Genomic DNA, 24,277 nt, shown 5'->3' with positions numbered 1-24,277 from the left:
AGAGTTGTTTCACTGTCCTAAAAATATGCTGTGCTGTGCCTAGTCATCCTTCTCTCCCCACACATAATCTCTGACAGCCACTGATCATTTTATTCTCTCCATAGTTTCACCTTTCCCAAATGTCATAGAGTTGGAATTATATAGTGTGTAGCCTTTTCAGATTGGTGTCTTTCACTTAGTAATGTGCACTTAAGGCTCCTCCATGTCTTTACATGGCTTGATAGCACATTACCTTTTAGCAGTGAGTAATATTCCATTGTATGAGTGTACTAGAGTTTAATCCTTCACCTATTAAAGGACATCTTGGTTGTTTCCAAGTTTTGGTAATTATAAATAAAGCTTCTATAAACATCCATGTGCATGTTTTTGTGTGGGCATATATTTTCAACTCATTTGGGTAAACACCAAGAAATGTGATTGCTGGACCGTATGGTAAAAGTATGTTTAGTTTTATAAGAACCCACCAAACTGTCTTCCAAAGTGCCTGTGCATTTTACATTTTCACCTGCAGTGAATGAGAGTCCCTGCTGTTCTGTGTCCTTATCAGCATTTGGTGTTTTCAGTATGAATTGCTTTGTAATTTATAGGTTTTTCATCTTACTCTTTTTACCTTTCAGTTTCTTTGTTGAAGAAAGCAATGATTTGTCCTTTAGCGTTTCCCAGGGACTAGTGTTTGCTTATTGTATCCCCATGGTGTCATTTAGCATGTTTTTATGTCTTTGGATTGCCTGAAAATCAGCATTTAGATCTAGAGCTTGATCAGATTAAAATGTGATATTTTGGGCAAGACCATTTCATAGATGGTGGTGTGCACCCTCATCAGGCGGCACTAAATGATTGTCTCTGTTTTTATGCTATTATAGCCATTGATCGTTGATGCTTAGATATATTAATTTATTCAGATTATGAAATAGTGATATTATATCATCACTTCTTCATTCTTTAGCTGGAAACTGTATAAAGACAAACCTCCCCTCATCAACTATTTGGTTACCCTGAAGTATAGGGTCATACTGATAAGGTGAGATAAATGTTTTATTCTTTCTTTTTTACTTACCAGTGTTAAAAATAATGAATTAGTCTCCTAGAACATATTTGGCATGTTTCAGTCCATTGCAGCAGTTATCATTCCAATCGATGTTCAGATTGCCCCATCTTTGGCCAGTGGGAACCTCTTCAAGACAGCTCCTGAGTCCTTTTGACATGACCCTAGTAGACTCTGCTAACTTCCTTACTATCTGGTATGTCAAGAAGCTCTAGGTTTATCCTGTATGTTTCCTGTCCTAGATCTTGAAGCAGTCTTTTTTCCAAGGTTACTTGTAGTGGGTGACTGCTGCTCTTTGCATCATGTTCTTTAATGTTGATAAAAATGCAAGCTTGGACTATTAGCTAAGCATAGAATTGTATTCATGTTGTAGATGTTTTACACCTGAGGCAGCGTAGGGCATCTTGAAACTCTGAGGGGCATTCCCTGTCTTGGCCATGTTCAGAGGCTTCTGTAAAGACTGTTGCTTATTGGCCGGGTGCAGTGGCTCACACCTGTAATCCCAGCACTTTGGGAGGCTGAGGTGGGCGGATCACAAGGTTAGGAGATCGAGACCATCCTGGCTAACACGGTGAAATCCCATGTCTACTAAAAATACAAAACAATTAGCCGGGCATGGTGGTGGGCACCTGCAGTCCCAGCTACTTGGGAGGCTGAGGCAGGAGAATGGCATGAACCTAGGAGGCAGAGCTTGCAGTGAGCCAAGATCGCACCACTGCACTCCAGCCTGGGCGACAGAGTGACGCTCTGTCTCAAAAAAAAAAGAAAAAAAAAGACTATTGCTTATTATTTCTTATGAACTAACAGTCAGCTCAGTCTCCTTTTATCATAATATTACAAGTATAATAACAATAACATTCATCAAATTGTAACTGTGTACCAGGTACTTTACATGCATTTTTTAATCCTCCCAACAACCCCATGAGGTAAGTATTATCATTAGTCCTCCCTCTTTACAGATGAAGAAACTAAGAGATTAAACAGCATACTCAAGATGACAGAGGGAGAGAATTGGTAGTGCTGGGGTTTAAGCTGAGTAGAAATAAGTATGGCAATCTACTCTCAGCAGCAAAACAGGCTTGGCCTGGAAGATGTGCCTATAGGGAAAGCTGTTTTTCTTTGTGGTTGAGGAGATTTCAAATGGAAGATGTGTATTTAAGACATGGTAGCAGTGGAGAGAGAAAGACCATAATTCCAGAAGCTGATAAATTGTTGCAGCATCTTTCTAAATCCTCCATGGAAGGTTGGCCTAGCTAGTTCTTTGGTCCAGGAACCTTCCTGACCTTGACTCTGAGCTTGTTGCAGGCCTTTAAAGTGGGGGAAAGGCTAGAAAAGGAGAAAGTGGGCATGTGGGAAGAGATTACACCAGGTTTCCTCCAGCAGATGGGTCATGTTCTAATTTATTGATGGCTGCTGTCCCAGTGGAGCCCATTGCACTGTCAGAATTGCATTTGTTGAGCCTGGCAGAGAGACAAACCATGCCTATGTATACACCTTAGTCTCTGAAGCCAGCACTTTTTTCTTTAACGGCCCTTTGATGTGTTACAGGATCCTAATTAGGGCATTTCAATAAATCAGTCCCTTGGGCATTGACACTTCAACACAGGCCTAATTTGCTAAGCACTGGTAGACATTAACCAGTTGTTGAAAATTTGCTGTGACATTCCTTAAAGACTCATGTGGGGATCCTAGTCCCACGTGAGGACCTGGATGCCAGATTCTGGCCTTGAGTGTATGTACCCAAAGGTTGATCTCAGATATTCCATGACTAATAATACCACTCACAGGCCTTTAGTGGATTAAGCTATTGTTTGCCTAACACTCCAGGGTAGACAGAGATATGTAAGTGTTAAGTGGCAGCCTCATGGCTCCAAGTTTCCTGTGGTTACTGCCCATCCTTCAGGATTAATTTGGTGCCTATCTTTTTAGAGAGTCAATCGTCCCATGCATTCCTTATTCATAACTTCCTGCTACAACTGGCGAGACACCAGGATACTCATTCGTTGTCTGCTAGGCCCGAAAGGGGGAAAAATGGGTGTGGAGAATTATAGAGGAAGGAAGGGAATTAGGGATGTCTTATCTTCAGAGAGTAAGGCTAGCCTTCCTCTGCATAGGATAAGAATGGCAAGATTTAGCCTCACTGGCATCCTGCATGTCCAGCCTGGGATGGCACAGTGCAAGAAGGATGTGACACATGTAAGGATGAGACACATGTAAGAATGAGACCACTCATCTGATACGAGTGGTGAACTAGCACCTGGGCAAGTGAAATTATAATACCAAGATTTTTTTTTTTAGACCTTGTTCTAAAAGGCCCTGTGCCCATGACTTTAAATGCAATATTTTATTTAAACTAAAAGGCCCTGCTCTCATGACTTTAAATGCAACATTTTATTTAAACTTCCTGCAGTCCTACATGGAGTAGAAATTACTATTATTTACATTTTACAAGGGATGAAATTGAGGCCAGAGAGGTGAACCCCCCGCCAACCATGCAACTAGCAAGAGGCTTAGGTAGGCTAGTGCTGAACTCTGAATTATGCACATTGAAGGAGCCATTTCCAACCTGTCCCAGGGAGAGCAGCTGTGAGTGTGATGGCTGGACACTGGACCCTGCACAAGCCCTGAAGGACCAGTTATGAAACTCTCTCATCAAAGTCTGGTGCAATAAAGTGGTTTAGGAATGAAGTTATTCCAGAGGGAAAAGCCTGGATCTGCTCTAATTTATATTTAAAAAGCAGATGATTTTCAAACTTTAATTCCTATGAGCCAGACACTACTTGCATTTCATCTCACCACTGATCCTGGTATACCTGTGGATCTCTTCATCGTGTCTCATGCACAGGGTGCTTAGCTTCCATCTGTCTTGTTAGCCATTGCTTTTGTTTCTGCTATCCTTTCTTACATACATCTCTGTTTGGTGTTGACAAATGAGTCAGGCCCTGTGCTGGCTGAGAACAGTACTGAGAGCAACAGGCAGGTTTCTGCTATCGATGTGAGCCTAGGCTGGGGCCGGGTCCCAGCGTAGTGCTGTGCTTATGAGCAAGGCCTGGGTCAGATTGTCCAGGTTCAATCCTAGCTCTGCCCGGTATCAACCTCTTTGAGTCTTGGTGGTTCTGTCATCTGTAGAATGGGGAAAATAATATGACCTACTTAACTGGGAACAGCAAAGATTAAATGAGATAATTCATTTGAAAACTTGACCCAGTCTCAAGTGTAGAGTAAGCTCAAACAGATATCAACTGTTAGTGTTTTCTGACTTTCTGGGCTTACCCTCTTTTCATGACAGCCAGGGGTTCCTGGTTTACTGGCCCTGCCTCTTGAATCTGTGTTTGATTGATGATCCTCTAACAACATGGTCTTGGTGTTAAACTTGCCCAGGTTACAGTACAGGATCTCACATTCCCCAGCTAGTCCACAACTTGGGGCAGCTGACCTGGGTACTCCTGCATCCAGACCCTGCTTGCCCATGGGCTCATCTCCTGCCCATCTTTGTCAGGCACCATAGTTATCTCCACCTCAAATAATATATTTGCAGTTTTCCACAGGATTGGTGACATATTTTTACATTGGCTGGAATCTTCTTGCCATTTCTTTGATTTCCTCTTTTGAAATAGAAAGATCATTTTATAACTTGACAGAACTGGATGAAATGCCTATTTCACATACTCTGTCTCAGGCTCTAATGTTATTTGGCACTGTGTGAAGAATACAATGTGGGAACATGGGATGACCCATGTTCCTCTGTAGAATATTGCTCTCGCTTCTGTGTCCCCACAAGCTGTGCTCACTCTTGCCTCTGTGCCTTTGTTGGCTGCTTTCCTAGCCTGGGCTGCCTTTCTGTGTCAGCTGCTTTCTTCCTTCAATGCGCATCTCAAAGTTTTATTCTGGCTGTGGAGCTGTGGCACCTTCCACCCATGCTTGATTTCTTTCCTCCCTGTATAAGTGGAGTACTCATTGCAACCCATAACCTGACACTTTTCATGCACTTGCTTATGTTCAGATTATTCAGCAAACCTCCTAATATTTTCCAAGCCTTGTGCTAAGTATTTTTCACATATATTGCCTCTTTTAATCCTTACAATAACCCTGACAGTAGATATTATTAATTTACCTACAATGTATATGTGACAATTGAGGTTAGATTCAATAGCTTAAATAACTTATCCATTAAGAAAATGAAGTCCAGGTGTGGTAGGTCACGCTTATAATCCCAGTGCTTTGGGAGGCCAAGGCAGGAGGATCGCTTAAGACCAGGTGTTTAAGACCAGCCTGGACAACATAGTGAGTCCCCGTCTCTACAAAAATAAAAATAGAAGACAATTAGTTAAGCATGGTGGTGTGTGAATGTAGTTTCACCTACTTGGGAGGCTGAGGTGAAAGGATCACTTGAGCCTAGGAGTTGGCTGCAGTTAGCTGTGATCATGCCATCACATTCTAATCTGGGTGACAGAGACCCCCATCTCTAAAAAGAAAAAAAAAAGATAAGCCACCAACTGGGAGAAAATATTTGCAAATCTTATTTCTAATGTGTATCCTGAAAATATAAACAACCTTTATATTTCAGCAGTAAGAAGACAGATAGTTCAACTTCAAATGGGCCAGATTTGAATAGGCATTTTTCTCAAGAAGATGTGTGCATGGCTAGTTAGAGCATGAAAATATGTTCAATATCTTTAGCCATTAGGAAAATGCAAATCAAAACCACAATAAGATACTATTACACCCACTAGAATAGCTATAATTGAAAAGAGAGGCTAGGCATAGTGGCTCATGCCTGTAATCCCAGCACTTTGGAGGCCAGGCAGGTGGATCACCTGAGGTCAGGAGTTCGAGAACAGCCTGGCCAACATGGTGAAGCCCCAGGAGTCTCTACTAAAAATACAAAAATTAGCTGGGCCTAGTGGTGGGCACCTGTAATCCCAGCTACTCAGGAGGCTGAGGCAGGAGAATCGCTTGAACCTGGGAGGTGGAGGTTGCTGTGAGCGGAGATTGCACCATTGCACTCCAGCCTGGGCAACAAGAGTGAAACTCTGTCTCAAAAAAAAAAAAAAAAAAAGAAAAAAAAGAAAAAGAAAAGAGAGATAATAACCGATTATAAAGATGTGGAAACTAGAACCTTCATGCATTGCTGGTGTGAATGTAAAATGGTAGAATCATTTCGAAAAAGAGTTTGGAGGTTTCTTAAAAAGTTAGGTATTTAGCTTACAACTCAACAAATCTACTCCTAGGGATTTACCCAAGATAAATTACATATATCCACACAATAATTTACATGTGAATGTTCATAGAAGCATTTTCATAATAGGCCCAAACTGAAACAATCTAAATACACATCAGCTGGTAAATGGATAAACAAAATGTGGCATATTCATAAAATGGCATACAATTCAGCAATCTAAAGGAATGAATGTATGCTAATACATGCTACAATAGGGATGGCACTCAAAAATATTATGCTAAGTGAAAGAAGCCAGACACAAATGACTACATGTTGTATGCCTCCATTTATATGACTTTCTAGAAAAGATAAATCTATGGAAACAAAAAGCATTCAGTGGGTGTCCAGAGCTAGAGTGAGAAAGAGGATTGCCTACAAGTGGTCACGAGGGAACTTTCGTGGGGTAATGGAAATGTTCTAAAACCAGATCGAGGTGATGTTTGCACAACTCTATAACTTTACTATGATAACTTTACTGAACTGTATACTTCCAATTGGTAGATTTTATGGTATATAAATTATGCTATTTTGTTAAAAAAAGAAATAACTTGTAATGACATTTTGAAAATAACTTGTTCAAGATCTCACAAGTAGCAGAGTAGGGATTCGAACAGAACCTTCCTTCATTGCTCTTCTTGCCAGCCTCTGCCCTTTGCTGCGTGTGTATGGCTTGTCTCCCAACAGAAGGAAAGCTCTTTTAGAACAAGGAGCATGCCTTTACATCTTCAGGACTTTCTCAAGTGTCCTCAACAATTATGTGGAACCGAGTTGATAGCACAACATAATATAATGGGATTATTCTGTACCAGAAGGAACAGCATAGGGCTGCTATTTCTCCAAATGCTGCCTGGAGTGTTGAGACAGAAGGGGTAGATAGTCCATCAAAGGCATGCCGCCTGAAGAACAATGTAGTGACAGGGCTGGCTGACAGCAAGAGACAAAGAGCTGTGCTGTTGAACACTGCCCAGAGCAACCTGTCTCTTCCTGCTCAGCCCAGCAGACTGTAAATGGACCACAAAAGGCTGCTGGAAAGAGGACAAGAGCTTAAGAATTTGCTGAATGTGTTACCCTTGATAGCAAGAGTAAACCCGAATGACCTTCCTGGGACACACAGTAGAGCTCATTAGAATATAGGCCAGACCTGAATCCAGGCAGGGAGGTGAAAATAAGTATTTGAAGACATTGGAGTAGGCTCACACATATTTGACCAACTCAAATTTTTCCAACTTTGTTGGAAACCAGTATTAAAATCAGTTGTTCCTAACTTAAGGTGTTATAAGGAAAATTTGTCTACAACTTGAAAACAGGCAAATAGAACTGCTTGCTGGGCAAGCAGTTCAGTGACTTGCTGGGCATTGTCTGTCTGGCATAACCTATAAGGAGTGCACTTTTGATTGGCTCTCCACTGATTAGGCTTATTTTATAGCCATAGGGGTAGAAGTTGGCTTATAGAAAATTTGACAATAATGCCAATGATTCTTGTCCACAGCAAAGCAAGTGATTTAGAAAAGCAGCAGATTTAGAAAAGATAGTCCTAAACATTACATCTTATTGCCCTTTCAGATGTTAACCAGTTTTGCATCTATTATTAACTTTAATTCAACATTCCTGACTGCCTTTAGATACCTCTGTTCTTCAGGTTCTCCTTTGAACCAGTGTGAACAACTTATGGGTTCTCCCATTAATTAGTGAGTCAAATAAAATCTTTTATATTGGCACAGGAGTCATAGTTTTAACTTTTTGACTATTACATTTTAAGAGTGTGCATTGTAACAGTTCAGGTTCATTGCTATGGAGACCACAATTTCTAAACTAAATGTGGTAGTCTAGCATCTTATCAGACAATTAAAGGAATCCCTACCTTCCTACAATCTTGAAAGTCTCCTGTTGCTTCTCTATCAGTCTGACAGGTGCTACTTTCTTTACCAAGAATCTTCCTCTAACCTTTAGACTGAGCTCGATGTCTTTGTTCTATGAACTGTCTTCACTTGCTTTTCTCGCAGCACTTAGCATAGGCACACCCACCTGAAAAATGGTAAAACTCCAGTGAAGTCAGAACAGTTACTGAGGAAGCAGTGGGCAGGGCAGGTTCTGCGACCAGTTTAGACCGTGGTTAAGTGCCAGGGGTTGGAGAAGTGTCCAATATTACACAAGTAGCAGAGTAGGGATTTGGACTGAACCTTCCTTCGGTGCTCTTCTTAGATCTAGGAGGTCAAGGCTGCAGTGAGCCATGATCATGCCACTCCATTCCAGCCCGGGCAACAGAGTGAGACCATCTCAAAAAGAAAAAGAAAAGATTAATAGTAGAAATGTGGTTGAATAGCCAAGGTTCAAGGAACAGGTGGGCAGTCTTGGATTGGGTACCAGGTGGGAGCCCACCTACTGCTTTTTTGGGCAGATCATTTTCTTCTTCAGTCAAACCACCCAGTCAAAGTTTCATTGCCCACAGCTGGTCCAAGGAGCCCAGAAACCAATGGTGATAACTTTATATGTCAAGATTAATAGCGAAAGGTTGGGTGCATTGGCTCACACCTGTAATCCCAGCACTTCAGGAGGCTGAGGTGGGAGGATTGCCTGAGCCCAGGAGTTTAAGACCAGTCTGAACAACATGGCAAAAACCTTTCTCCACAGAAAAGTTAAAAAATTAGACAGGCGTGGTGGTGCAGGTTTGTAGTCCTGGGTACTCTGGAGGCTGAGGCGGGAGGATTGATTGAGCCCAGGAGGTCAAGGCTGCAGTGAGCCATGATTGAGCCACTGCACTCCAGCCTGGGCGACAGAGTGATACCATCTCAAAAAGAAAAAGAAAGGTATTAATAGTGGAAATGTGGTTGAATAGCCAAGGGTACTTGTCCTAGACAAACAGAGAGGACTCGTTAAACTAGTTCAAAACAATTACAAGTATTTAAATAAGCACATTCTAATTCTTACATAGGAACTAGCTCTACAGCACCTTTCTCTTTTCTTGCAATCAAAACTGAGTCTCAGAGAGATTATCTTTTATGTGTTTTAAAAAAATAAGTTTAAAATTGCCTTTTTCTATTTTTCATATAAGATTTAGGTGAACTTTAGCAATGGCTGCAGCCCTCTTGTGAAATATTGACACTTCAGTGGGAATTAGTTGGCCAAAATATTTCTTCAAAGTTTAGTAAGGATGGATGATTTCTACATTTGTGGATAGCCATGCCTATCTGCAAATTATAAAATGTATAACAGACTATATTATTAGTTAAAAGAAATGAAGAAGCCTGTGCATGCACACTACACATGCATAACAGAAGAACTAACACAATGACAAGGACCTTAAATTCACAATACCTAGTCATGATTTTAAAACTCTCATAAAACATAAAAATATTTAGAGATTGCTTGAACCCGAGAGGCAGAGGTTGCGGTGAGCTGAGATTGTACCACTGCACTCCAGCCTGGGTGACAGAGCAAGACTCCTTCTCAAAAAAAAAAAAAATTTTTAGAGATCATTAAAAAATAATTTATATTTTGTTTACAAGAGACAAACTTAAAGTGATACAGAAAGTTTGAAAATAATTTTTAAAAGGAGATAGACATGAATATACATGCTGATACAGGTAAAGAGAGAACAATGTTGGCAGTATTAATATCAGACAAAGGAAAATTCAAGGAGAAAACTTCAGGGAGCAAATGTGTTTCATATAACATTTTTAAGAAAATGATTTGCAACAAAAGAGTGCCTCTTACACATCGGATGGGGCAAATGCTATCATCACAGTGTAATTGCCAATTGTGCTATAGTCAGTCAACATATTTTTAAAGTCATTTTTATGAAATTCTAAATACTGAGTAAACATCAAATCGTCTGAGAAGAAACTATTAGAGGTAGAAGGGAAAACTAAGATTTTGATTATAACAAGATTTTCACACACTCAGCTCAATCACAGACAGAGCAAATAGACAAAATAAATAAGGATATAGAGGACTGGGATAATATGATTAATGATATTTGCTTAATAGATCCATGTGGAAAATTACAGATTACAAATAGAGAAAATATTCTGTTCAATTTCAATGGGATTTAACAGAAATTAATCATTTATTGACACACTAAAGAAAGCTCAAGGCTTTCCAAAAAGTAGAAATTATATGGGCTATGTTTTCCATCTATGATGCAATAAAACTAGAAGTAAAAACAATGTTAAAAATTTAGAACAAAAAATGTCTGAGAACTTAAAAATTTTTAAATGAGTTTTTAAAAATGGGTGAATAAAAAAATAAAAATCACAGTTAAAAAATGACAGTAAGAATATTACTTCTCAAACAAAATATATTACCAAAGTTTTTGGGTAGATTGTGTTCATCTTTCCAATTATTTGCCATCCTCCCTGTGACAGCAGTATGCCCTTCTCTTTGAATGTGTGACATTGGTTTGACCCACTAGAATGTGAATGGGGTGGGGGCAATGTTTGCCTTGTTCAAGCAGAAGCTCCAAGAGCCTCTGCATGTTTCAACCACAGGAACAGCATGTCCCAGAGAGGAGGCTGTTTGTTCAGCCTGGATCTCAGAATGAAGACGTTAATCAGAACTGCAGTCAACATGCAAAGGACATGAAATGTAAAAGATAAATAAACCTGGGCTGTTGTAAGCCAGTGAGGTTTTGATATTATTTGTTCCTTCAGCATTACCTAGCAAAAATGAGCTAATACAGCTATATGCAGTAAAGAAAACTATAGTCTCAAGTATGTTTATTTTTAAAGAAAGGAAACAACAAAATAATCTAAGCTTTTAACTCCATTCAGAAAGAGAAATATAAGGGAATCAGGAGGAAATAGCATGAAATTGAAATTAAAATTAATTACAAGAGTGAAGAAATGATAGTAAATCCAAAATCCATTCTTTGAAAAGAGCCAGTTACGTTGGCGAGCTCCTCACAAGTCTAATCAAAACAAAAAAAGAAAGAAAAAAAAATACACAAAAATTCCAACGTAAAATATCAATGAGAAGTAGATTTAGGCAAAAATACAAAAGATATTATGAAAAATTTTGTGAAAATACCATTTTTTTTGTTGATAAACTCAAAAATCATGATTAAATCAAAGATTTAAAGAATAAAAATGAAAATGATCAAGTCTTATAAAAGAAGTTGAGAATCTAAATAGAGAAAACAGAAAGCATAGAAAAGGTAGAAAATTTTGTTAAAGATCTATTGTTAAAGGTACTGGATCCAGAGAAACTTAGAGACAAGTTATTTCAAATCATCAAAAACACGTAATTCCTGTGTTATTAAAAGCAAAAACGAAGGGAAATGGAAATCTTTTCCATTTCTTTTAGAAAACTCGATAACCCTGATACCAAAACTTGACATATTAGAACCCAAAAGAGAGCCAGGTATAGATGAAATATAAAATTATAATAGTCTGTGATGGCTGAAACTGAGGGGCAACTTGATTGGATTGAAGGATGCAAAGTATTGACTCTGGGTTTGTCTGTGAGGGTGTTGCCAAAGGAGATTAATGTTTGAGTGAGTGGGCTGGGAAAGGCAGATCCACCCTTAATCTGGTGGGCACAATATAATCAGCTGCTAGCAAATGTAAAGCAGGCAGAAAAACATGAAAAGATGAGACTGGCTTAGCCTCCCAGCCTACATCTTTCTCCCATGCTGTATGCCTCCTGCCCTCGAACACTGGACTCCAAGTTCTTCGGTTTTGAGATTTGGGTTGGCTCTCTTTGCTTCTCAAACTTGCAGACAACCTGTTGTTTGAACTTGTGATCATGTAAGTTAATACTTAATAAACTCCCATATATATATATATATATATGAAATTCTAAATATTAAGCAAACATCAAATCGTCTGAGGAGAAACTATTAGAGGTAGAAGGGAAAACTAAGATTTTGATTATAACAAGACTTTCATATATATATAGTTATATATAGATATATAGATAGATCATATACATATGAAAGTCTTGCTATATTCATATATATATTTCATATATATATGAATATCATATATATATGATCAATACTTTGCATCCTTCAATCCAATCAAGTTGACATTCAGTATTAACCATCACAGACTATCACTTATCATTTTATATTTCATCTATAGTTGGCTCTCTTTTGGGTTCTAATATGTCAAGTTTTGGTATCAGGGTTATAGAGTTTTCTAAAAGAAATGGCAAAGATTTCCATTTCCCTTCCTTTTTGCTTTTACTAACACGGGAATTATGTGTTCTTTGATGATTTGAGATAGATATATATGTATCTCTTATTCTGTCCCTCTAGGGAACCCTGACTAATACATAATCACACATGAATTACTAGTAAATCAAAACTAGAGCTATATTTAAAAAAATACTATGACGAAGTAAGTTTATTCTAGAAATACAAGAATGATACAATTTCAGGAAATGGATTAATGTAATCAATCATATTACTAGAACAAAGAAAATTACTAGTACTAGTATTAAAAACATTTGATGAAATTCAACATCCATTCTTGATTAAAAAAAAAAATTCTTAGAGAGAAATAAAGATTTTTAACCTAATTAAGAATACTGGCCGGGTGTGGTGGCTCATGCACTGTAATCCCAGCACTTTGGGAGGCCGAGGTGGGCAGATCACCTGAGGTCAGGAATTTGAGACCAGCCTGGGCAACATGGTAAAACCCTGTCTCTACTAAAAATACAAAAATTATCTGGGCATGGTGGTGTGCGCCTGTAGTCCCAGCTACTCAGGAGGCTGAGGCAGGAGAATCACTTGAACCCAGAGTTGGGGGTTGCAGTGAGCCAAGACCATGCCATTGCACTCCAGCCTGGGTGACAGAGCGAGACTCCTCAAAAAAAAAAAAATCCTGAAATTAATAGTATAAAAGTAAAAATATTTCTCTTCAAGTTAAAAACAAGGCAAAGGAAGATACTATAACAATTATTATTAAGTATTGCTTTTAAAGTTTAAAGAATGGCAATAAGGTAAGAAAACAAAATCAGAGGTATAAATGTTGATACAGAGGAAAAAATAAAAAAGACTTTACAGAAGACAATCTATCTGGAAAGACCAATAAATTCATATATAAAGAATATTGAGTAAAGTGGCTTATTAAAAACATGTACAGAAAAATAGCTTTTTAATACTAGAGCAATAACCAGTGAGAAAATAAATACAAATAAAGGAAAAAATCCTATTAAAATGGTAATTAAACTATAAAATATCTAGGAATAAATTCAATAGGAAATGTTCAGGACATATATAAGGAATCTATAACATGCTTTATTAAATTCTAGACACATGATATCCCTGTATAGGGAATGTTTATAATGATCTATTTTGTCACCAAGTTAATCTATAAATGTTATGCAATCTCAATAAAACCTCAATGGGTTTTTTTTTTTTTTTTTTTTTTTTTGAGATTGGCAGTCTCACTATGTTGCCCAGCTGGTCTCGAACTCTTGGGCTCAAGTGAACCTCCTGCCCTGGCCTCCCAAAGTGCTGAGATTACAGGCATGAGCAACCAATACCTGGCCCTCAATGGCGATTTATAAGAAAATGTGAACATATGATTCACATGTGTTCCTGAAATAATAAACATAGGAGAGTAAATGAGAATTTTTAGCATAATGTATAATGAGGAGAGAATTGCCTATCCTGATATCAAAACAATTTTTAAAACAGCATGGTACTGGTGTAGAGAGACAAACCCGATGAAAAAATAGAAAGTTTAGAAAGAGATTCAAGTTTAGATAAGGACAAGGCATTTCACATCAGTGACAATGGTAGTTTGATTTGACTGGGAAAGGGCACGTAATTCAACAAATACTTTTGAGACAAATTGCTTACTATATGGAAAAATGAAACACTCTATTTTGCACTCTAAAGAGAGCAAAATAAGGCCTATATGATTTAAAAACAAAAAGCAAAATAGAAAAAAATGTATACACACACACATACACACACATAGAGTCTTGGTATATATAAAATGTCACTAATCCTGATGCAAGCAGAGAGAAAACATGAAGGAAAACATTAGTTTGATTTTAAAAATATTCTATATAGCAGAGAACACAGTAAGTAAAACTGAAGGGCACAGGATAAACTAAAAAAAGTAAAACTCATCTAAATGTTATTTGCTTGGATAAAGAAGTCTTATAAGTGTTGGACATCATCCATCTAGTAACTATTGAGCACTTATTTTTGCCAGGCACAGTTATAGGTGCCCCAGAGACCTAAATGAACAAACAGACATACATCCTTCCATCATGGGGCTTACCTCATCAGGCAACTTATTTAAACAAATTTAAATAAAAATGAAAAACAAGAAAAAGACCATCATTAGCAAAGGAATGTGAATGAAAATGTTTTAGTTTTTCCCTGTTTTAATCAGTAGAGATTTTAAAAAGTTGATTATACTCCACATCATCAAGGATATGGGAAACATGTTTTCATATGTTTCTGGGAGAAATATAAATTGGAAGAACTTTCTGGAAGGCTGTTTGGCAATCTTAAGAAGGTTGACCAGCAATTCCCCTTCTAAGAATTTATACCAAGTAAATAAAAAGATAATTGCAACAACAATTTAACTACAAGAATATTTATTGTTTATAAGACCAAAATGTTGGAAACAGTCTAAATTTGATATACACACACAATGAGTAACACATAAAAATTGTATCATGGAAGAGTAATGATACAGAAATATTGTTAAATGAAAATATATAGTATATACTGGATTGATTCCATTTTAAATAGAAAATATACTGCTTAAAACTAGAAAGAGACAATAAAATGTCAATGAAGATTCTGTCTTAATGTGCAATTTTGGATGCTTTTAATTTTCTTTTTTGTATTTTATATGGTACAGGTTTTGTAATTTTAAAATAGTGTTGTTTCTTTAAAGTTAATGTACAGATTAAAGATATCTATGTGCCTTAGAGATTTTATATTTTATTGGGTCTGATATAATTATTGCAGATGCAGTTCCTTCAAAACTGCGTTAATTCTCTCAGGTTAGAGCAAAGGCTGCCAGAAAGAAGGGATCGGCAGGGCCAGGTGAAGGGAATGAGGTGAATTGTGCAAGACAGAGTCAGATACTGCCTTTACTTACAATTATGATAATTTGTTCATCATCGTTATTTTTCCTTTATTTATTTATTTGTTTGTTTGTTTGTTTGTTTGTTTAGAGATGGAGTCTTGCTCTGTCCTGCAGGCTGTAGTGCAGTGGCGCAATCTTTACTCACTGCAAGCTCCGCTTCCCGGGTTCACACCATTCTCGTGCCTCAGCCTCCCGAGTAGCTGGGACTACAGGCACCTGCCACCATGCCACGCCCAGCTAATTTTTTGTATTTTTAGTAGAGACGGGATTTCACCGTGTTAGCAAGGATGGTCTCGATCTCCTGACCTCATGATCCACCTGCCTCAGCCTCCCAAAGTGCTGGGATTACAGATGCGAGCCACTGCCCCCGGCCTCATTTTGATTTTTAAAATATTGCATTAATATTTTTTCTTGAATACTGAGTTTTTTGGCATCCCTTGCACTTTGCACCTGAGATGTGTACCTCACTTACCTCACCCTAGCCTCAGCCCTGCTTACCAGCAGCCCTCTGCACCCTCCATGCTCCCCAAACAGCATCTCTTCATGTCCTACATCTGCCTCCTGTCCAGCAGCTGCAGTGCCCTCCTGGCAACACAGAACCAAGCCTGGATGCTCTGGGTAGAGGAGGGATGGCAGCAATCCCAGCCATTCATGGAACATTTCCTTTGGCTTGGGTTCTGTGCAAAATACTTTATCAACATTATCTTATTCAGTCCTCACAATAGCTGGATATGTTGGGTAGCAGAGACTGATGTGCATCTCCTTATATCATTGTTTCCTTTCCATAGTAGTCTTTCCCAATTGCATCTGGGTATGTAGACATCCAAAATAAAGACTTCATGTCTCTTGCAGCCACATGTGGTCATGTGATTAAGCTCCAGTGAAAGAAGATAAAGAAGAGTTTTGTGCAGTTTGCAGACATGTCTATAAAGGGGAAGACCATTCCCTTCTTCCCCGTTTTCCTAATTCCTCTGTGTGGAATGTGAGTGTGAAGACTGGAGCTGGAGTTCCATCTGCAAACAGAAGATGAGAGCCACAAACTGAAGATGGTGAAGCAAATAGGTGAAAGAAGACAGAGTCCTTCCTGATATGGGGTTGCCATACCCCACCTGGACTGCTATGTTTACATGAGCTAGAAATAAACTTCTATTTTGTTAAAACTACTGTTGTCTTAAATTACCTGCCATTTGCAGACAACCTAGTCCTAATTCATTCACATATTACAATTACGTCCATTTTGTAGATGAGAAAACTGGGATTCAGAGAAGTTAAGCACCCTTCACAAGATTACACAACTATTAAGTGGCAGATCAGAATCTGAAACCAGGATGTCTGACTCCAATGTCCCACCTCTTAATCCTGTGCTGTTAAACTTCTGTGCCCCAGGAAAATTTCCAAATCTGAGTAAAGGGCTTGCAGGCCTAGAGTTTGGATACTCACACCTCTATTTTTCTCCAGCCAAATTCCTAAACCCTTTGGTAGCTTCAGGGATTGGATCACATGCCATTTTCAGAGCCTGTTGGAAGACTAGAAATCCCTTGGAAATGTCTTAGTTACTACCCATATGTATTTTTCTCAGGCCAGTGTGTGGTCCCAGCACTGTTGGTTTGCATCAGGACTTGAGGATCATTCATCATTGTTACCCAGGACAAAAGTTACTCTGCTCTTCCTACAATGAGTGGTGGGAGTGGCATGCTGGGGAGGTCTGCATCTTTGCTGACAGTTCAATCAGAAATCCCACTGCTTTAAAAGTCTCATGGAAAACCCAGTTTCAGCCTTGCAACACCGGGTAGCCCTGTGGCATTTTGACATTGGGTGTCTCTGCATTGTTGAAGTAACTCAGCACATCGCCATGCATTTATCCTCTTAGGTCAATGCTAGGGGAAGTTCCTCACTTCTGCTTCTACAGTAACTGATGTCTGGTGCATCAGCTGAATACATTTCAGGCTTATAAGCAGTTCCCCTGGGTCTACAGGCAAAAAAGCTTTTCACCATCCCCACCTCCCCCATGAGTGACCAATGTCTCAGCATTAATGCATCTGATGGCACTGAGCCTTAGTGGCCTGAGGGAGGACAGTCGCCAAGCAGAGATTGAAATCACATTTTTATTTACATTATTACTTTTCCACAGCTTGGTTTCTTGCAGGGTTTTGATCTATTAGGCCACACTATTTAGTCTGGACTGAATCCTTGAATTACTTTACTTGGTCTTCCAAGACTCTCAAAGAACTTGATAAACTTGTTCTAATTAATCAACATATTCATCCATAGTGTCCATATACCAGATCTAAAAATGAAACACTGCCTAATGCACATAGCATGAAAGACAATCTGGACATTTTCAAATGTAGACTTTGCTTGTGACTCTTTTGTGATGAATAATCATTATTATTTTAGGAAGACACTGGTTTATCCAACTCTTGTTAGAATTGGGTAAGTGTGAATCTCTACAATAGAATGGAAATGTGAGATCCAAGCTTATAAAATAAACTCATATTATCATTTATACATGTCTGGTCATTGTGTTAATAAAATCAGTTTGTCTTGGAAGAAACACATGGTTGGATTTTATAATAGATGTGAAAATGGGATTATAGATCATTGCTCTTTTTATTCTGAACATTAGGTTGTATTTATTGCCAAACTCTTTTGTTTTTTTTTTTTTTTTTTTTTTTTTTTTTTTTATCTTTTTTTTTTTTTTTTTTATTATTATTATACTTTAAGTTGTAGGGTACATGTGCATAACGTGCAGGTTTGTTACATATGTATATTTGTGCCATGTTGGTGTGCTGCACCCATCAACTCATCGTTACATCAGGTATAACTCCCAATGCAATCCCTCCCCCCTCCCCCCTCCCCATGATAGGCCCCGGTGTGTGATGTTCCCCTTCCTGAGTCCAAGTGATCTCATTGTTCAGTTCCCACCTATGAGTGAGAACATGCGGTGTTTGGTTTTCTGTTCTTGTGATAGTTTGCTAAGAATGGTGGTTTCCAGCTGCATCCATGTCCCTACAAAGGATGCAAACTCATCCTTTTTGATGGCTGCATAGTATTCCATGGTGTATATGTGCCACATTTTCTTAATCCAATCTGTCACTGATGGACATTTGGGTTGATTCCAAGTCTTTGCTATTGTGAATAGTGCTGCAATAAACATACGTGTGCATGTGTCTTTATAGCAGCATAATTTATAATCCTTTGGGTATATACCCAGTAATGGGATGGCTGGGTCATATGGTACATCTAGTTCTAGATCCTTGAGGAATCGCCATACTGTTTTCCATAATGGTTGAACTAGTTTACAATCCCACCAACAGTGTAAAAGTGTTCCTATTTCTCCACATCCTCTCCAGCACCTGTTGTTTCCTGACTTTTTAATGATTGCCATTCTAACTGGTGTGAGATGGTATCTCATTGTGGTTTTGATTTGCATTTCTCTGATGGCCAGTGATGATGAGCATTTTTTCATGTGTCTGTTGGCTGTATGAATGTCCTCTTTTGAGAAATGTCTGTTCATATCCTTTGCCCACTTTTTGATGGGGTTGTTTGTTTTTTTCTTGTAAATTTGTTTGAGTTCTTTGTAGGTTCTGGATATTAGCCCTTTGTCAGATGAGTAGATTGCAAAAATTTTCTCCCATTCTGTAGGTTGCCTGTTCACTCTGGTGGTAGTTTCTTTTGCTGTGCAGAAGCTCTTTAATTTAATGAGATCCCATTTGTCAATTTTGGCTTTTGCTGCCGTTGCTTTTGGTGTTTTAGACATGAAGTCTTTGCCCATGCCTATGTCCTGAATGGTACTACCTAGGTTTTCCTCTAGGATTTTTATGGTATTAGGTCTAACATTTAAGTCTCTAATCCATCTTGAATTAATTTTCGTATAAGGAGTAAGGAAAGGATCCAGTTTCAGCTTTCTACTTATGGCTAGCCAATTTTCCCAGCACCATTTATTAAATAGGGAATCCTTTCCCCATTTCTTGTTTCTCTCAGGTTTGTCAAAGATCAGATGGCTGTAGATGTGTGGTATTATTTCTGAGGACTCTGTTCTGTTCCATTGGTCTATATCTCTGTTTTGGTACCAGTACCATGCTGTTTTGGTTACTGTAGCCTTGTAGTATAGTTTGAAGTCAGGTAGCGTGATGCCTCCAGCTTTGTTCTTTTGATTTAGGATTGTCTTGGAGATGCGGGCTCTTTTTTGGTTCCATATGAACTTTAAAGCAGTTTTTTCCAATTCTGTGAAGAAACTCATTGGTAGCTTGATGGGGATGGCATTGAATCTATAAATTACCTTGGGCAATATGGCCATTTTCACGATATTGATTCTTCCTATCCATGAGCATGGTATGTTCTTCCATTTGTTTGTGTCCTCTTTTATTTCGCTGAGCAGTGGTTTGTAGTTCTCCTTGAAGAGGTCCTTTACATCCCTTGTAAGTTGGATTCCTAGGTATTTGATTCTCTTTGAAGCAATTGTGAATGGAAGTTCATTCCTGATTTGGCTCTCTGTTTGTCTGTTACTGGTGTATAAGAATGCTTGTGATTTTTGCACATTAATTTTGTATCCTGAGACTTTGCTGAAGTTGCTTATCAGCTTAAGGAGATTTTGGGCTGAGACAATGGGGTTTTCTAAATATACAATCATGTCATCTGCAAACAGGGACAGTTTGACTTCTTCTTTTCCTAACTGAATACCCTTGATTTCTTTCTCTTGCCTAATTGCCCTAGCCAGAACTTCCAACACTATGTTGAATAGGAGTGGTGAGAGAGGGCATCCCTGTCTTGTGCCAGTTTTCAAAGGGAATTTTTCCAGTTTTTGCCCATTCAGTATGATATTGGCTGTGGGTTTGTCATAAATAGCTCTTATTATTTTGAGGTACGTTCCATCAATACCGAATTTATTGAGCGTTTTTAGCATGAAGGGCTGTTGAATTTTGTCAAAAGCCTTTTCTGCATCAATTGAGATAATCATGTGGTTCTTGTCTTTGGTTCTGTTTATATGCTGGATTATGTTTATTGATTTGCGAATGTTGAACCAGCCTTGCATCCCAGGGATGAAGCCCACTTGATCATGGTGGATAAGCTTTTTGATGTGTTGCTGAATCCGGTTTGCCAGTATTTTATTGAGGATTTTTGCATCGATGTTCATCAGGGATATTGGTCTAAAATTCTCTTTTTTTGTTGTGTCTCTGCCAGGCTTTGGTATCAGGATGATGTTGGCCTCATAAAATGAGTTAGGGAGGATTCCCTCTTTTTCTATTGATTGGAATAGTTTCAGAAGGAATGGTACCAACTCCTCCTTGTACCTCTGGTAGAATTCAGCTGTGAATCCGTCTGGTCCTGGACTTTTTTTGGTTGGTAGGCTATTAATTATTGCCTCAATTTCAGAGCCTGCTATTGGTCTATTCAGGGATTCAACTTCTTCCTGGTTTAGTCTTGGAAGAGTGTAAGTGTCCAGGAAATTATCCATTTCTTCTAGATTTTCCAGTTTATTTGCGTAGAGGTGTTTATAGTATTCTCTGATGGTAGTTTGTATTTCTGTGGGGTCGGTGGTGATATCCCCTTTATCATTTTTAATTGCGTCGATTTGATTCCTCTCTCTTTTCTTCTTTATTAGTCTTGCTAGTGGTCTGTCAATTTTGTTGATCTTTTCAAAAAACCAACTCCTGGATTCATTGATTTTTTGGAGAGTTTTTTGTGTCTCTATCTCCTTCAGTTCTGCTCTGATCTTAGTTATTTCTAGCCTTCTGCTAGCTTTCGAATGTGTTTGCTCTTGCTTCTCTAGTTCTTTTAATTGTGATGTTAGAGTGTCAATTTTAGATCTTTCCTGCTTTCTCTTGTGGGCATTTAGTGCTATAAATTTCCCTCTACACACTGCTTTAAATGTGTCCCAGAGATTCTGGTATGTTGTATCTTTGTTCTCATTGGTTTCAAAGAACATCTTTATTTCTGCCTTCATTTCGTTATGTACCCAGTAGTCATTCAGGAGCAGGTTGTTCAGTTTCCATGTAGTTGAGCGGTTTTGATTGAGTTTCTTAGTCCTGAGTTCTAGTTTGATTGCACTGTGGTCTGAGAGACAGTTTGTTATAATTTCTGTTCTTGTACATTTGCTGAGGAGTGCTTTACTTCCAATTACGTGGTCGATTTTGGAGTAAGTACGATGTGGTGCTGAGAAGAATGTATATTCTGTTGATTTGGGGTGGAGAGTTCTATAGATGTCTATTAGGTCTGCTTGCTGCAGAGATGAGTTCAATTCCTGGATATCCTTGTTAACTTTCTGTCTCGTTGATCTGTCTAATGTTGACAGTGGAGTGTTGAAGTCTCCCATTATTATTGTATGGGAGTCTAAGTCTCTTTGTAAGTCTCTAAGGACTTGCTTTATGAATCTGGGTGCTCCTGTATTGGGTGCATATATATTTAGGATAGTTAGCTCTTCCTGTTGAATTGATCCCTTTACCATTATGTAATGGCCTTCTTTGTCTCTTTTGATCTTTGATGGTTTAAAGTCTGTTTTATCAGAGACTAGTATTGCAACCCCCGCTTTTTTTTGTTCTCCATTTGCTTGGTAGATCTTCCTCCATCCCTTTATTTTGAGCCTATGTATGTCTCTGCGTGTGAGATGGGTCTCCTGAATACAGCAGACTGATGGGTCTTGACTCTTTATCCAGTTTGCCAGTCTGTGTCTTTTAATTGGAGCATTTAGTCCATTTACATTTAAGGTTAAGATTGTTATGTGTGAACTTGATCCTGCCATTATGATATTAACTGGTTATTTTGCTCGTTAGTTGATGCAGTTTCTTCCTAGCCTCGATGGTCTTTACATTTTGGCATGTTTTTGCAATGGCTGGTACCGGTTGTTCCTTTCCATGTTTAGTGCTTCCTTCAGGGTCTCTTGTAAGGCAGGCCTAGTGGTGACAAAATCTCTAAGCATTTGCTTATCTGTAAAGGATTTTATTTCTCCTTCACTTATGAAACTTAGTTTGGCTGGATATGAAATTCTGGGTTGAAAATTCTTTTCTTTAAGAATGTTGAATATTGGCCCCCACTCTCTTCTGGCTTGGAGAGTTTCTGCTGAGAGATCTGCTGTTAGTCTGATGGGCTTCCCTTTGTGGGTAACCCGACCTTTCTCTCTGGCTGCCCTTAAGATTTTTTCCTTCATTTCAACTTTGGTGAATCTGGCAATTATGTGTCTTGGAGTTGCTCTTCTCGAGGAGTATCTTTGTGGCGTTCTCTGTATTTCCTGGATTTGAATGTTGGCCTGCCCTACTAGGTTGGGGAAGTTCTCCTGGATGATATCCTGAAGAGTGTTTTCCAACTTGGTTCCATTTTCCCCCTCACTTTCAGGCACCCCAATCAGACGTAGATTTGGTCTTTTTACATAATCCCATACTTCTTGCAGGCTTTGTTCATTTCTTTTTCTTCTTTTTTCTTTTGGTTTCTCTTCTCGCTTCATTTCATTCATTTGATCCTCAATCGCAGATACTCTTTCTTCCAGTTGATCGAGTCGGTTACTGAAGCTTGTGCATTTGTCACGTATTTCTCGTGTCATGGTTTTCATCTCTTTCATTTCGTTTATGACCTTCTCTGCATTAATTACTCTAGCCATCAATTCTTCCACTTTTTTTTCAAGATTTTTAGTTTCTTTGCGCTGGGTACGTAATTCCTCCTTTAGCTCTGAGAAATTTGATGGACTGAAGCCTTCTTCTCTCATCTCGTCAAAGTCATTCTCCGTCCAGCTTTGATCCGTTGCTGGCGATGAGCTGCGCTCCTTTGCCGGGGGAGATGCACTCTTATTTTTTGAATTTCCAGCTTTTCTGCCCTGCTTTTTCCCCATCTTGTGGTTTTATCTGCCTCTGGTCTTTGATGATGGTGATGTACTGATGGGGTTTTGGTGTAGGTGTCCTTCCTGTTTGATAGTTTTCCTTCTAACAGTCAGGACCCTCAGCTGTAGGTCTGTTGGAGATTACTTGAGGTCCACTCCAGACCCTGTTTGCCTGGGTATCAGCAGCAGAGGCTGCAGAAGATAGAATATTTCTGAACAGCGAGTGTACCTGTCTGATTCTTGCTTTGGAAGCTTCCTCTCAGGGGTGTACTCCACCCTGTGAGGTGTGGGGTGTCAGACTGCCCCTAGTGGGGGATGTCTCCCAGTTAGGCTACTCAGGGGTCAGGGACCCACTTGAGCAGGGAGTCTGTCCCTTCTCAGATCTCAACCTCCGTGTTGGGAGATCCACTGCTCTCTTCAAAGCTGTCAGACAGAGTCGTTTGCGTCTGCAGAGGTTTCGGCTATGTTTGTTATTGCCCTGTCCCCAGAGGTGGAGTCTACAGAGACAGGCAGGTTTCCTTGAGCTGCTGTGAGCTCCACCCACTTCGAGCTTCTCAGCAGCTTTGTTTACCTACTTAAGCCTCAGCAATGGCGGGCGCCCCTCCCCCAGCCTCGCTGCTGCCTTGCCGGTAGATCACAGACTGCTGTGCTAGCAATGAGGGAGGCTCCGTGGGTGTGGGACCCTCCCGGCCAGGTGTGGGATATGATCTCCTGGTGTGCCTGTTGGCTTAAAGCGCAGTATTGGGGTGGGAGTTACCCGATTTTCCAGGTGTTGTGTGTCTCCGTTCCCCTGGCTAGGAAAAGGGATTCCCTTCCCCCTTGCGCTTCCCAGGTGAGGCAATGCCTCGCCCTGCTTCAGCTCTCGCTGGTCGGGCTGCAGCAGCTGACCAGCACCGATCGTCCGGCACTCCCCAGTGAGATGAACCTAGTACCTCAGTTGAAAATGCAGAAATCACCGGTCTTCTGTGTCGCTCGCGCTGGGAGTTGGAGACTGGAGCTGTTCCTATTCGGCCATCTTGCTCCGCCCCCCAAGACCACGTCTCTTAAGACTCAGTGGCTACCAAATCTGCCAAACTCTTTTGACAGCTCCTAAGGAGTAAATTTTAAGTGCATTTTTGTTGTTCTCTAAGAACAAGCTGCCA

This window comes from Macaca nemestrina, chromosome 4, assembly GCF_043159975.1.
Source record: "Macaca nemestrina isolate mMacNem1 chromosome 4, mMacNem.hap1, whole genome shotgun sequence".
Taxonomy (NCBI): domain Eukaryota; kingdom Metazoa; phylum Chordata; class Mammalia; order Primates; family Cercopithecidae; genus Macaca; species Macaca nemestrina.
This window is presented reverse-complemented; position numbering follows the sequence as displayed.